The sequence below is a fragment of the Pseudophryne corroboree genome, chromosome 5 (genome assembly GCF_028390025.1).
Source record: "Pseudophryne corroboree isolate aPseCor3 chromosome 5, aPseCor3.hap2, whole genome shotgun sequence".
NCBI lineage: Eukaryota > Metazoa > Chordata > Amphibia > Anura > Myobatrachidae > Pseudophryne > Pseudophryne corroboree.
Window position 1 is genome coordinate 285,782,779 of NC_086448.1, and position 14,710 is coordinate 285,797,488.

At 45.3% G+C, this 14,710-nt stretch overlaps 1 protein-coding gene across 2 annotated transcripts in view; it reads left to right on the forward strand.

Annotated features, from left to right (window-relative positions):
* Nucleotides 1-14,710, forward strand: part of MYRIP (myosin VIIA and Rab interacting protein) — an 835,957-nt gene that overhangs the window by 447,631 nt on the left and 373,616 nt on the right. The gene's annotated exons all lie outside the window — the stretch shown is intronic.

The following is a 14,710-nucleotide window of genomic DNA, read 5'->3' on the forward strand; positions in this document are numbered from 1 at the left end:
GCCAGCAGTTCCTGTCCTTGATTTAAGGTCTTGACTGAGTGGACAAAGTTATTGACCGAGACGTGAAGTTGAAAGGGGAATCCCCATCTGTATCTGATCTGATGCTGACGCAGGACCCGGGTGACCGGCTAAAGGTCCCGCCGCTTCTGGATCGTGGAAGGGGCCAGGTCCTGATAAATCTGCAGTTGCATACCCTTAAACAGAATCTCCGATGAGTCTCGAACGGAGGACAACATTTTCTCTTTCGAACGGAAATAGTGGAAACGGATAATAACATTCCTGGGCGGTTGGGCGGGAGACGGTTTTGCACGGAGTGCTCTATGTGCCCTGTCGCAGAGGCATTCTTCGTCCGTGAGGTCTGGTAATATGTGTGTGAAGAATTATCTCAGAAATGACGGCAGCGATGGACCGAGGACCGATTCTGGAACGCCGCGTATGCGTAGATTATTTCTACGCGAGCGATTTTCTTGGTCCTCTTGTCGCTCTTTGAGGGTCTCCATTTCCTCGTGTAATCTAGTGAGCTCACTGTCAAGGCGGAGTTGGGAGCGGCAGAGATCGTCCGTCTTAGTTTCCAATGTGTCCGTTCGATTGCCGAGGGCTGTAAGGTCCGATTTAAAATCAGCTATGGCGTTCGAGAGTTCCTGCTTGAACGCAGATTGTACCCCCTCCAGTAAGCTCGACATGACCGCCTGTATCTGAGGGTCAATACCTGCTTCCGATGAACACGGAGAGGGGGGGGAGCCTGCGGACATGTTGGCGTTCTGCGGGCCCTTAGATTTGGAGCCAAAGAAGTTAGTCGGGACTTGTGTTGCTTTTTTGTTTTTGGACATAGTGGCATATATGTACAAAAAAGGGGGAGGATAACGGTGGAGGTGTAAAAGAAAAGGGGATGAAAAATTATTGACGAAGGGACACAGTTCAGGGTCCGTATAGTGAGCGGACAGTCCGGGGAGGTCAGGCTGTTGTTTTTTAGCTTCGCACCGGTCTCCTACGTGGCTGGTGGAGTAAGTAATGGATGCCCCAGGAAGCTCGGAGGGTGGAGGAAGGTGTCTTATCAGGTTCGTAAAAGTTGATCGGTATTCAAGATTAGGCCGTGTTCCTGACTTCTGTTATTGTAGATCAAATAGCTCACCGTAGCGGCCTCCAGAGGGGGATAAATTTGTCATCTTCAGATGTGCTAGCCGCGGAGTTGGGGATAATGTGCCAGAGTGTTATAAATAGAGTCCAACTACTTAGTTATGGCACTTGTAGCATTTTATTATTTTGCGTTAACTCATCTTGAGAATGGGTCGGGGACGTGTGGATCCGAGTGTCATAGCGCCGAGGCCGTGACTCTCCCAGGCGCCAATCCCGCAGTTGGGGTAGAACGCGGCTTAACCTTTCATCTTGTGGCCCTGGCACACACGGTGGATATTAAAGCACTTTCATGGTTGTCGCCACTGCGGGCAGTAATGCGGGCAGAATCTGTAAACCTGCAAGGGTGAGGAGTGTGTGGTATAATGCGGCTTATCTTCACCCTGGCTGAGTGCCAGAAAGCAAAATGGCGGCTCTGGGCTCGTGTCACAGGATTCTATGGAGCAGGGTGCAGATCAGGAATGGTTGCTATGACAGCAACAGGTACTCACCACACTCCAGGTGGACTGGACCCTGAAGATAATTCAGCCTGCTTGACGTTTTATAAAGCCTTTCAGGGCTGCCTGCAGGTGTGCACAGCTTTCTCCAGCCTGTGTCCCAGGAATCCAAAATGGCCGCCGCAGCTCACACAGGACTGCTTGCACTCCTCTTTTATCTCCTGTGGGGCCGGTTGAGGCGCGGAGGCTCTCTCCTGGTGTCAGGGGGTGTCCAGCCACACTAAGGGGAGAAGATCCGAGGTCCTGGGGGGTCCGTCGCGGCCGCGCTCCGGTCCCGGAGCTCCCGGCCGGGGTATCCCCAAACTCCAGGTCCCAGGTTCAGCAGGGCGCGTAGTAGGCCGCGGCGGCCGGAGGTAGCTGGAGGCCGCAGGCCCGGCTCGTCAGCTGCACAGCTCCGCCGGAGGGACCCACAGGGGGGACGAGATCACCGCAGCCAGGAACATGTGGTCCGGAAGGGGGGAAGAGAGAGTCCCGGCTCCCGCGGACAGCTCCTGAGCCCAGCCCCGCAAGGCGCCAAAATCGATGCCCCGGCTTCACAAGGGGGGGAAGGCCGCAGTCCGCAAAGGCAGCCGAGGCCGCCTCCCGACTCCGCAGCGCGCTTCCCCGGGCCAGGCCACTGAAGGCAGAGGCAATGAGGCAAGTGCAGGGGACACCAGGGCACTGTTTGGGGGGTAATTCCGAGTTTTAAATACTTGGGTAGTAGGAGCTCGTGTGAGGTGCAGCTTCTCCCACTGCTAGCCAGGCCACGCCCCAATCTATGACCTTTTTATACCAATTCCTTTGCTGCAAAAATAAATAAAAAATATCCTAAGAACCTAGTACACTTTAAGCAAAGTATGATGCAAATTGAGAAAAAATTAGTAAGAGGGAAAAGTGCACAGGAATCGTACGACATGGAGCAAAATAAATAGGTGTATGAGAACACATCGATATTACCAATAGTCTGTAAAATCCTTTTACCTTATAGTTACTCCTACCCACTCATACCACCAGAACCATCCCTTACATTCTCTACATTTGAGGTCCATGCTATACGCCTCTTCCAACCGGGTGTAGTATGAGTGGCCGGCGGCTGGGATCCCAGGGGCTAGCATACCGGCGCCAGGATCCCGACCGCCGGCATACCGACAGCTGGCCGAGCACTAATGAGCCCCTTGTGGGCTTGCTGCGCTCGCCAAGCTGCGGGCACGGTGGTGCGCTATGCTTTTTATTCTCCCTCCAGGGGGGTCATGGACCCCCAAGAGGGAGAATATGTGTTGGCATGCCGGCGGTCGGGATCCCGGGGCCGGTATGCTGGTTGCCAGGATCCCGTCCGGCGGCATACTGAAGACCACCCCTTCCTACCACTCCATCTTAGAGTAGCTGTCATTTACTGCCCCCACCCTGGCATTGCCTCCAAATTCATCGACATCTTTGTTTCCTGGCTTCCTCATTTCCTCTCTTCTGACATTCCCTCCATTATCCTAGGCGATTTCAACATCCCTATCAATATCCCCACAAAATCCCCTGCCTCTAAGGGGCAGATTTATTAAGCCTGGTGAAGTGATAGAGTGGAAGGTGATCAAGCACCAGCCAGTCAGCTCCTAACTGTCATTTTTCAAACCCAGCCTGTAACATGGTAGCTAGGAGCTGATTGGCTGGTGCATTATCACCTTCCACCTTATCACTTCACCAGCCTTAATAAATCTGCCCCTACATTTCTTAACCTCACCTCTTCACTTGGTCTCTCCCAGTGGACCTCCTCACCCTCCCATGTGAATGGGAGCTCACTGGATCTGGTCTTCACTCACCGTTGTGATATTTCTGATTTTTCCAACTCCCCATTTTCCCTCTCTGACCACCACCTACTCTTCTTTAACCTATCTCTCTCTGCTTCCCTATCTCTGCCTCCTAAGGCTACCATCACTAAGCGTAACATTGAGGCTATAAACACCACATTCCTTTCCTCCCTGTTTGACTCACTTCTTTCTCCTATTCTCTCGCTCTCATGCCCTGAACAGGCCACTTCCATATACAATGCATCCCTTACTTCTGCTCTTGACTCTGTTGCTCCACCAACCACTATTCACCCTCGCAAATTAACACCTTAACCCTAGCACACCAAATGCATCAGATATCTGCAAAAATGCTCACGTACTGCTGAGTGACACTTGGGGAAATCACGCTCTAAGGCAGACTTCCTCCATTTCAAATGTATGCTCTCATCCTTCAGTGATGCCCTTTCTCTTGCTAAACAGTCATACTTCAAGAACCTCATCTCCCAGTCTTCCAACCCCCAGCGCCTCTTTGCCACTCTCAACTCACTCCTCTGCCCACAACAACCTCGTCTCCCTTCCTCACTCTCTGCTCTTGACTTTGCCATTTACTTCACATCCAAAATTGACTCCATATGTCAAGACATCACATCACACCAGACCATCAGCAACCAGCCTCCTCCCATCCCGTACCCCCCCCCCCCCCCCCCCCATCACTCTCACCAACTCTTACATCTTTCTCCCATGCATCTGGTGAGGAATGGCCCTCATTCGTTCTTGCCCCCTCACCACCTCCCCACTTGACCATATTCCCTCCCGCCTCCTCCGCTACCTCTCTCCTTCAGCCTGTTGCCATCTTTCTCACCTTCTCAATCCCTCTTATCAGGCACTGTACCCTCTGCCTTCAAGCATGCACTCATCTCCTATTCTTAAAAAACCTACCCTTGATCCAAACACTCTCTCCAACTACCAACCCATCTCTCTTCTCCCTTTTGCCGCCAAACTCCTTGAGCATATTGTCTACAACCGCCTTACTTCCTTTCTTTCCTCACACTCACTGCTTGACCCATTCCTGTCTGGCTTCTGTCCTCTCCACTCCACTGAAACTGCCCTTACAAAAGTCTGCAAAGACCTCCATGCTGCTAAATCTAAGGGCCACTACTCTCTACTTATTCTTCTTGATCTCTTTGCTGCTTTTGACACTGTGGACCACCCTCTCCTACTGCAAATCCTTCACTCCATTGGTTTGCGTGATACTGCCCTCTCTTGGCTGTCTTCCTACCTCTCTGACAGTTTATTCTGTCTCCTCTCATGACTCCACCTCCCCCTCACTTCCACTAACTGTAGGTGTACCACAAGGTTCTGTCCTTGGTCCTCTCCTTTTCTCTCTCTATACATCCTCACTAATTAAGCTCATTAGTTCTTTTGATTTCCAATATCATCTCTATGCTGATGACACTCAAATCTATCTTTCCTCTCCAGACCTCTACCCTGCTCTCCTCACTCGTATCTCCAACTGTCTCTCTGCTATCTCTGGATGTCCCAGTGCTTTCTTAAACGTAACATGTCTAAGACCGAGCTGATTGTCTTCCCTCCCTCCCGCATAACCTCACCTCTTACAATCTCATTATCTATTGATGGCACTACTATCTCCTCTAGCCCCCAAGTGCGCTGTCTTGGAGTAATCCTTGACTTCTCCCTCTCCTTCAAACCACACATTCAGCACCTCTCGCAAACCTGCCATATTCATCTAAAAAAATATTTCCAGGATCAGACCCTTTCTCACCCAGGATGCTACTAAGACTCTTATCCACTCACTGGTCATCTCCAGACTGGACTACTGTAATCTCCTCCTGACTGGCATCCCTGACAAAAACCTCTCTTCACTCCAATCTATCCTCAATGCTGCTCGCCGGCTCATTTTCCTCACCAAACGCACTACGTCCAGCTCTCCTCTTTTACAAGACCTTCACTGGCTCCCCTTCCCTTTCAGAATCCATTTCAAGCTTCTCACACTCATTTACAAAGCCCTCACCCACTCCTCTCCCATCTACATCTCTGACCTTATCTCCCATTACACTCCCACCTGTCCTCTTCACTTTGCTAATGCACTGAGAGCCGCTAGGAGTGCCGCTCCTTTGGACTTTATGTGACGATTATTTGTGGAGGCACCCGGCACAGTAACGCGGTCTTAATGGGAGAGCCAGGCACTCTGGTCTGTGTGTATATATATATATATATATATATATATATCATCAGGCCACACAGTGATAAGGGGCAGTTAAAGAAAGTTGTTACATATACTGCCCTTTATCACTGTGTGGCCTGATAATTTAGTAATAATAATAATAATAATAATAAAAAAAAATTAAAAACAATTAATAAAAAATAACAATTAACTAAATAATCTAGATCTTTGAGATTCGAACTCGTGTAATGATGTTCATTTGCTGACGAGCTTGAAGCTTTATCCCACTAGGCTACAGGTGACACCGTGTATAGGCTGACATTTATCCTTATATTGAATTTGCCTTTGATCTCAGCAGCGCTTCTAATTGATGCCTACACAATTAATGTGCATATATGTTTATATCTATATACACATATATATACTTAACTTTGTTGATTTAATAAGTATTTTTATTTAAAATGTTTCTACCTTTTTGAACTAATATTGAATATGTAATTGTGATCTGTTAGCCGATATTCGGCTAAGTAAATACACACAGGTATCTTTAACCAATTTCACCTGGAAACTAATAGAGACTTCATCCTCATTGGAGGACTCTTGTTTAAATATCTGACACCCTGGACACCTGGAATATATTTCTGATGAAACCGCAAGTCCATAGTGGCGGAGAAACGTGTCAAATACTCCCTGGGTGATTGCAGGATGCTATTTTGAGAATACGGATTGATTGTCACAACCAAGTTCCTCCAAATTATGTGGCTCTTTCCTAAAGCTCTGAGAGCGGCGCCTACCCTCTGCACCCGTACCACGGACATCCGTTGAGCATTGGAAATCCTTCACCTACGAAAGTGTGTGCTGAAATACTGGACTCTGACGGTTAAATACACAGGCGGGTCTCCAGTCCAACCGAAAGCTCCGGACAACTGCTAGTGGTGAGGGCACCTTCTCCGGTAAGGGGTATACATTTAGCGCTGGACACTCTGTGCTGAGCCCTTTGAATTTCATTTCCACGGAACTGTTATCTGTGATCCCCACTATAAGCTGGCCAGCTGGAAATCTGTTCCTTATAAACATTTCCTTATCTCAACTATTAGCGGGACTGCACCCTATATTAACTATATCACCAACATAATTCAATTAGACCAATACACTCTCGCTTATTATGTTACAATTATAGACACACACAGTCGTACAGGCCGAGCCTGAATGAAGATCTACTGTAATTCCGTCTGTGTGTAAATATTAATTCGGGCGCAAATGCTATTTTAGTATACTTTAATGGTCATCAAAGATTTATGTAAAACTAGATGCAGCTCCCACTTGGTAATCTGAAGTAATACCAAATAGTTAAGCACAAATAATACATATAAAAAGAGAGCGCATGAAGTTTTAAATAGTTTTATTATACTTTAAAAAGGACTAAAAGTGTCTAATTTAACATAAATACATGCATATATTGCTAAAGTACTAATTGAAACAATGTAATAGAATATTCACTATGATACTGCTACAAATAGAATGTCATTCCATATCTATCCACATTAGTCCATGTTATTGTATCTAGTAGCAGCTGCCACTTAGTGTCCACTTTAATTCCAGGGTAACTTTTGTTTCTACTTAAGTGGCTAGATTATAGCTGACTGTCCCGCACAAGAGAAAGCCACTTGCTTTTATGGACCGTGGTTTAAATTCAGATGGAAATAAATAGATGCTGCGGCAGTATTTTGAATATTAATAAACAGACTGTGGAACCACTTGTAACGAATCTTTCACATATGCAGACTAGGTATAGTAAGCCAGGGATTTTCTCCCGTCCACTGACATATATGTTATAGCGTGTGTAACAGGAGTTAGAACTGCTGTTTAACTTGATCACTGTGTCTCACCTCGCCACGGCCCGGGTTGTATTCTCGTTGCTGTTAGAGATCTGCCCACAGCCGTGGCGTCCTGCTGCTGAGTATTCTGCTGCTACCGTCTGATTTTCCCCTCACTAGGGTTTGCGTGAATAGATCGTGATGCAGCTCCCAGCTACGGTGGCGTACCGCTGAGCTTCCCCCGCTACAAGCGTCCGACCTCTCCTTGCCGGAACTTTGTGTAGCTGCAGCGTGGTGAGGGAGTGTGGCTCGGCCCCCAGCTGCGGTGGCATGCCGCTGGACTTTTGACCTGCTGGGGCCGTGCCGCTTCTTCCCACCGGAGCTCAGGCGGACAGTGTAAAGTGAATATCAAGATAGTCAGTTCACAAAACCTGCGGCAGTATGATCCGTCTCACAGTCCAATGTAGGTTTCAAAGCACAAGAGCAAAGTGCTCTTAACGCGTTTCTCTGTTGCAATATTCTAACGGTTTCCTCAGAAGATAGCCACCTGTATTTAGCACCCTTATTTAAACAAAGTCTCCTCCAATCAATTGCTCCTATTCATTATAAGAGACAGGTGTGCTACAGGTGTGTATGCATATATATATTTATATGTGACCAACCAAGTATACTCCAATCAACAATTTGCAGGAAACATATTCCACATAGTCAAAAGGTATATTAAAATATCATAAAATAAATCACATCAAAAAATAAAAATTACATATCTATAAAATACATTTAAATTAGTAATGACAGCACATGAGAGATTGAAGTTAACACAATTATACCAGTATAAGAGATAAGTGGATAAAAAATGCTCTCCTGGCTAGCTATCTAGCGGAATGATTGAAACTTTCTATACCTTAACTCTAGATAGATACTTATAGTAAATGAAATTTTATCGGATTTTACTCATAAAATGCCACATAGTACTTATATAGCCAGAGCAGCGCTCTTCATTGTTCCTTGATTCCAGACAGACAATTCTACTTAATAGAACCATAGCCCATCTAGTTCCAAAGACATTTAAGATATTTTTGTAAGAGGATAGTAAAAACAATATGCTTGAAAAGAAAGAGAGAAAAAAAGGAGAAAAAGGCAGAAATGCTAATATTTTTAACCCTAATCTCATATATTATTCATTTCTATATTGTCATTAAGTCCCAAAGGGGATAATGAACCCAGGGAAAATATCCAGAACGCCTCTCCCTTACAGAGATGATTAAACCTGTCCCCACCCCTAGCTGTGGTGGGTATATGCTCAATACCCTGTAGTTCCAAACCATCCATTTTTCCCTGATGTCTTTGTTGAAGATGTGTAGACAAACTATGAGTTTTTACTCCTTTCACTATATTTCGTCTATGTTCTAAGAATCTTGTATTAAGCTTTCGAGTAGTTCGTCCTACATATTGGACGCCACATATGCAAGTTATCAAATAAATTACATATGTGGCATTACAGTCAATTCGACCCTTGATCTCGAAGTCAGAGTCATACGTGGTGGAATGAAAACGGGTACTATTATGCTTTATATGCTTACAGGTCATACACCCTGCCCGTCCACATCTAAAACAGCCCTCTTTCTGTGGAATTGAACTAAGCCAAGTTTCCCTTATCTTCTCTGCTGGAGCAGAACCCACATAATGGCTTGGTGTTAAAAAGCTCTGCAAGTTCCGCGCTTTCTTAAACACTATCTGGGGTTCCACTTCTAACATCGGTGCTAGTATTTTATCTGCTTTCAGGATAGACATGTTCTTTTTCAACAGATGTTTAATTTCCCCTGAACTTGAATTCAATTTAGTAATAAACCTAAGGTCAGTGTTCTCTTTAGAATTATTACATTTAGTTTTATTGGGGATAAGGAGGGATTCCCTATCTGCTCTTCTAGCCTGTTCTTTTGCTTCCTCTAGGATATCCTCAGGGTACTCCTGTTCAAGGAGTGCAGTAGTAAGATCATATGCATGCTAGTTATAATCCGCAATATCTGAACAATTTCGTCTGTGTCTCATATATTGGCTTCTTGGTATGTTTCTAAGCCATGGTTGGTAATGACAACTAGAATAGTTTAAGAATTTATTGCAATCAACCTCCTTCTTAAAAGTTGAGGTGGTTATATTTCCATTTTTAATTTCTAGGGTAATATCCAGAAAGGAAATCTTTGTGTCGTGTATCGTGCTAGTAAGTTTTAATCCAAATTGATTTAAATTTAAATAATCAACAAAGGATAGGGCCGAACTATAGTCCCCCTCCCAAATAAAGAACATGTCGTCAATGTACCTGCCATAGAGCACCAAGTTCGCCCTATATGTATCTGACCAGATGAGATTCTCCTCAAATCGGCCCATATATAGATTAGCAAAATTTGGGGTGAACTTGGTGCCCATGGCGGTACCCAGGATCTGTGAATAAAATTGTGCATTAAAAGTGAAATGATTATGAGTGAGAGTGAATGTGATGGCATCTAAAACAAACTGAAGTCTAGCCTCACTCAGATCATCATCCTGGAGAAGGAAGCTCCTAATCGCCTCCACTCCTCCTAAGTGTGGAATATTTGTATATAGTGACTCTATGTCACAAGTGATAAAAATATAATTATTCTGCAAACTCACGGCAGACAGTAAATTCAAAAAGTGCATTGAATCTCTGATGTACGACCTGAGTGTGGTCACATGGGGCTGTAAAAAAGAATCAATAAACGAGGATAAATTAGTAGTGAGGGACCCAATACCAGAAATAATGGGGTGCCCGGGTGGTGTGGTGAGGGATTTGTGAATTTCGGGTAAATGATAATAAGTGGGTAACACAGGATAAGGATTAAATAAAAAATTATATTTCTGTCTGGAGATTGCCCCATCTGCACAAGCCCTGTCCAGGAGCATCCTGAGTTCATACACGAAGCCCAATGTTGGATTATATGTTAGTTTGGAATAGAACCTCTCATTATTGAATTGTCTATAAGCTTCCTCCTTATATGCATTTTTATCCTGCACCACTGTACCCCCTCCCTTATCTGCATTCTTGATTATAATAGATTTATCCTTCATTAGTTTTCTACGTGCTTTTCTTTCCTCTTTATGTAGATTATCCCTATTTTTTCTATTCTTACCACAAATATCTCTTAAACCATCTAGAGTTAAGGTATAGAAAGTTTCAATCATTCCGCTAGATAGCTAGCCAGGAGAGCATTTTTTATCCACTTATCTCTTATACTGGTATAATTGTGTTAACTTCCATCTCTCATGTGCTGCCATTACTAATTTAAATGTATTTTATAGATATATAATTTTTATTTTTTGATGCGATTTATTTTATGATATATTAATATACCTTTTGACTATGTGGAATATGTTTCCTGCAAATTGTTGATTGGAGTATACTTGGTTGGTCACATATAAAAATATATATGCATACACACCTGTAGCACACCTGTCTCTAATAATGAATAGGAGCAATTGATTGGAGGAGACTTTGTTTAAATAAGGGTGCTAAATACAGGTGGCTATCTTCTGAGGAAACCGTTAGAATATTGCAACGGAGAAAGTGTTAAGAGCACTTTGCTCTTGTGCTTTGAAACCTACATTGGACTGTGAGACGGATCATACTTCCGCAGGTTTTGTGAACTGACTATCTTGATATTCACTTTACACTGTCCACCTGAGCTCCGGTGGGAAGAAGCGGCACGGCCCCAGCAGGTCAAAAGTCCAGCAGCACGCTGCCGCAGCTGGTGGCCGAGCCACACTCCCTCACCATGCTGCAGCTACACAAGTTCCGGCAAGGAGAGGTCGGACGCTTGTAGCGGGGGAAGCTCAGCGGTACGCCACCGTAGCTGGGAGCTGCATCACGGTCTATTCACGCAAACCCTAGTGAGGGGAAAATCAGACGGTAGCAGCAGAATACTCAGCAGCAGGACGCCACGGCTGTTTGCAGATCTCTAACAGCAAGGAGAATACAACCCGGGCCGTGGCGAGGTGAGACACAGTGATCAAGTTAAACAGCAGTTCTAATTCCTATTAAACACGCTATAACATATATGTCAGTGGACGGGAGAAAATCCCTGGCATACTAACCCTAGTCTGCATATGTGAAAGATTCGTTACAAGTGGTTCCACAGTCTGTTTATTAATATTCAAAATACTGCCGCAGTATCTATTTATTTCCATCTGAATTTAAACCACGGTCCATAAAAGCAAGTGGCTTTCTCTTGTGCGGGACAGTCAGCTATAATCTAGCCACTTAAGTAGAAACAAAAGTTACCCTGGAATTAAAGTGGACACTAAGTGGCAGCTGCTACTAGATACAATAACATGGACTAATGTTGATAGATATGGAATGACATTCTATTTGTAGCAGTATCATAGTGAATATTCTATTACATTGTTTCAATTAGCACTTTAGCAATATATGCATGTATTTATGTTAAATTAGACACTTTTAGTCCTTTTTAAAGTATAATAAAACTATTTAAAACTTCATGCGCTCTCGCTTATTATGTGTTGTGTTTTATTCTGAATATGCAAATAAATGTATAATTTATATTTATATTACTTCTAAATCGTGCTCTCTTTTGCCTATTGTATTTGAATTCTCAGCATATCCTGTCACAGTTTTGTTATTAGGAAGTGCTTAAACTGTGGCAAGGCATGATAGGACTTATTGTTTCACAACAGCTGGAGAGCCACAGGTTGGCCAGGCGAGAACTTTATTTTTAAACATTTTTCAAATAATATTTCTCTATCGTCCTAGTGGATGCTGGGGTTCCTGAAAGGACCATGGGGAATAGCGGCTCCGCTGGAGACAGGGCACAAAAGTAAAGCTTTCCGATCAGGTGGTGTGCACTGGCTCCTCCCCCTATGACCCTCCTCCAGACTCCAGTTAGATTTTTGTGCCCGGCCGAGAAGGGTGCAATTCTAGGTGGCTCTCCTAAAGAGCTGCTTAGAGAAAGTTTAGCTTAGGTTTTTTATTTTACAGTGAGTCCTGCTGGCAACAGGATCACTGCAACGAGGGACAGAGGGGAGAAGAAGTGAACTCACCTGCGTGCAGGATGGATTGGCTTCTTGGCTACTGGACATCAGCTCCAGAGGGACGATCACAGGTACAGCCTGGATGGTCACCGGAGCCGCGCCGCCGGCCCCCTTGCAGATGCTGAAGTAAGAAGAGGTCCAGAATCGGCGGCTGAAGACCCTTGCAGTCTTCTAAAGGTAGCGCACAGCACTGCAGCTGTGCGCCATTTTCCTCTCAGCACACTTCACACGCAGTCACTGAGGGTGCAGGGCGCTGGGGGGGGCGCCCTGGGAGGCAAATGTAAACCTATATACTGGCTAAAAATACCTCACATATAGTCCCCAGAGGCTATATGGAGATATTTAACCCCTGCCAAACTTCACTAAAGAGCGGGAGACGAGCCCGCCGGAAAAGGGGCGGGGCCTATCTCCTCAGCACACAGCGCCATTTTCTCTCACAGAAAGGCTGGAGAGAAGGCTCCCAGGCTCTCCCCTGCACTGCACTACAGAAACAGGGTTTAAACAGAGAGGGGGGGCACTAATTGGCGATATAAATATATATATAAAGATGCTATTAGGGAGAAACACTTATATAAGGTTGTCCCTATGTAATTATAGCGTTTTTTTGGTGTGTGCTGGCAAACTCTCCCTCTGTCTCTCCAAAGGGCTAGTGGGTCCTGTCCTCTGTCAGAGCATTCCAGGTGTGTGTGCTGTGTGTCGGTACGTGTGTGTCGACATGTATGAGGACGATGTTGGAGGAGGCGGAGAAATTGCCTGTAAGGGTGATGTCACTCTCTAGGGAGTCGACACCGGAATGGATGGCTTATTTAGGGAATTACGTGAGAATGTCAACACGCTGCAAGGTCGGTTGACGACATGAGACGGCCGACAAACAATTAGTACCGGTCCAGGCGTCTCAGAAACACCGTCAGGGGTTTTTAAAAAAACGCCCATTTACCTCAGTCGGTCGACACAGACACAGACACGGACACTGAATCCAGTGTCGACGGTGAATAAACAAACGTATTCCTCATTAGGGCCACACGTTAAGGGCAATGAAGGAGGTGTTACATATTTCTGATACTACAAGTACCACAAAAGATGGGTATTATGTGGAAGTGAAAAAACTACCTGTAGTTTTTCCTGAATCAGATAAAATAAAATGAAGTGTGTGATGATGCGTGGGTTTACCCCGATAGCAAATATTGGCGTTATACCCTTTCCCGCCAGAAGTTAGGGCGCGTTGGGAAACACCCCTTAGGGTGGATAAGGCGCTCACACGCTTATCAAGTGGCGTTACCGTCTCCAGATACGGCCGCCCTCAAGGAGCCAGCTGATAGGCAGCTGGAAAAATATCCTAAAAAGTATATACACACATACGGTGGTTATACTGCGACCAGCGATCGCCATCAGCCTGGAGATGCAGTGCTGGGTTGGCTTGGTCGAATTCCCTGACTAAAAATATTTTATTGATATAGAGCATTTAATAGGATGCATTCTATATATATACTGTATGCGAGATGCACAGAGGGATATTTGCACTCTGGCATCAAGATAAGTGCGTTGTCCATATCTCCCAGAAGATGTCATGGACACGACAGTGGTCAGGTGATACAGATCCCATACGGCACATGGAAGTATTGCCGTATAAAGGGAAGGAGTTATTTGGGGTCGGTCCATCGGACCTGGGGGCCACGGCTACAGCTGGAAAATCCAACCTTTTTACCCCAAGTTACATCTCAGCAGAAAAAGACACTGTCTTTTCAGCCTCAATCCTTCCGTTCCCATGTGGGCAAGCGGGCAAAAGGCCAGTCATATCTGCCCAGACATAGAGGAAAGGGAAGTAGACTGCAGCAGGCAGCCCCTTCCCAGGAAAAGAAGCCCTCCACCAGTGGGGGGGTGGTCTCAAGAGTCTCAGCGCGCAGTGGGATCACTCGCAAGTTGACCCCTAGATCGTACAAGTATTATCCCAGGGGTACAGATTGGAGAGTCGAGACAATTTTTCCTCGCAGGTTCCTGAAGCCTGCTTTACCAACGGCTCCCTCCGACAGGGAGGCAGTATTGGGAAAAAAAAAAAAATTCACAAGCTGTATTTCCAGCAGGTGATAATCAAAGTACCCCTCCTACAACAAGGAAAAGGGTATTAGTCTTCCACACTATATTGTGGTACTGAAGCCAGAAGGCTTGGTGAGACATAGTCTAAATCTGAAATCTTTGAACACTTACATAAAAAGGTTCAAATCAAGATGGAGTCACTCAAAGCAGTGATAGAGAACC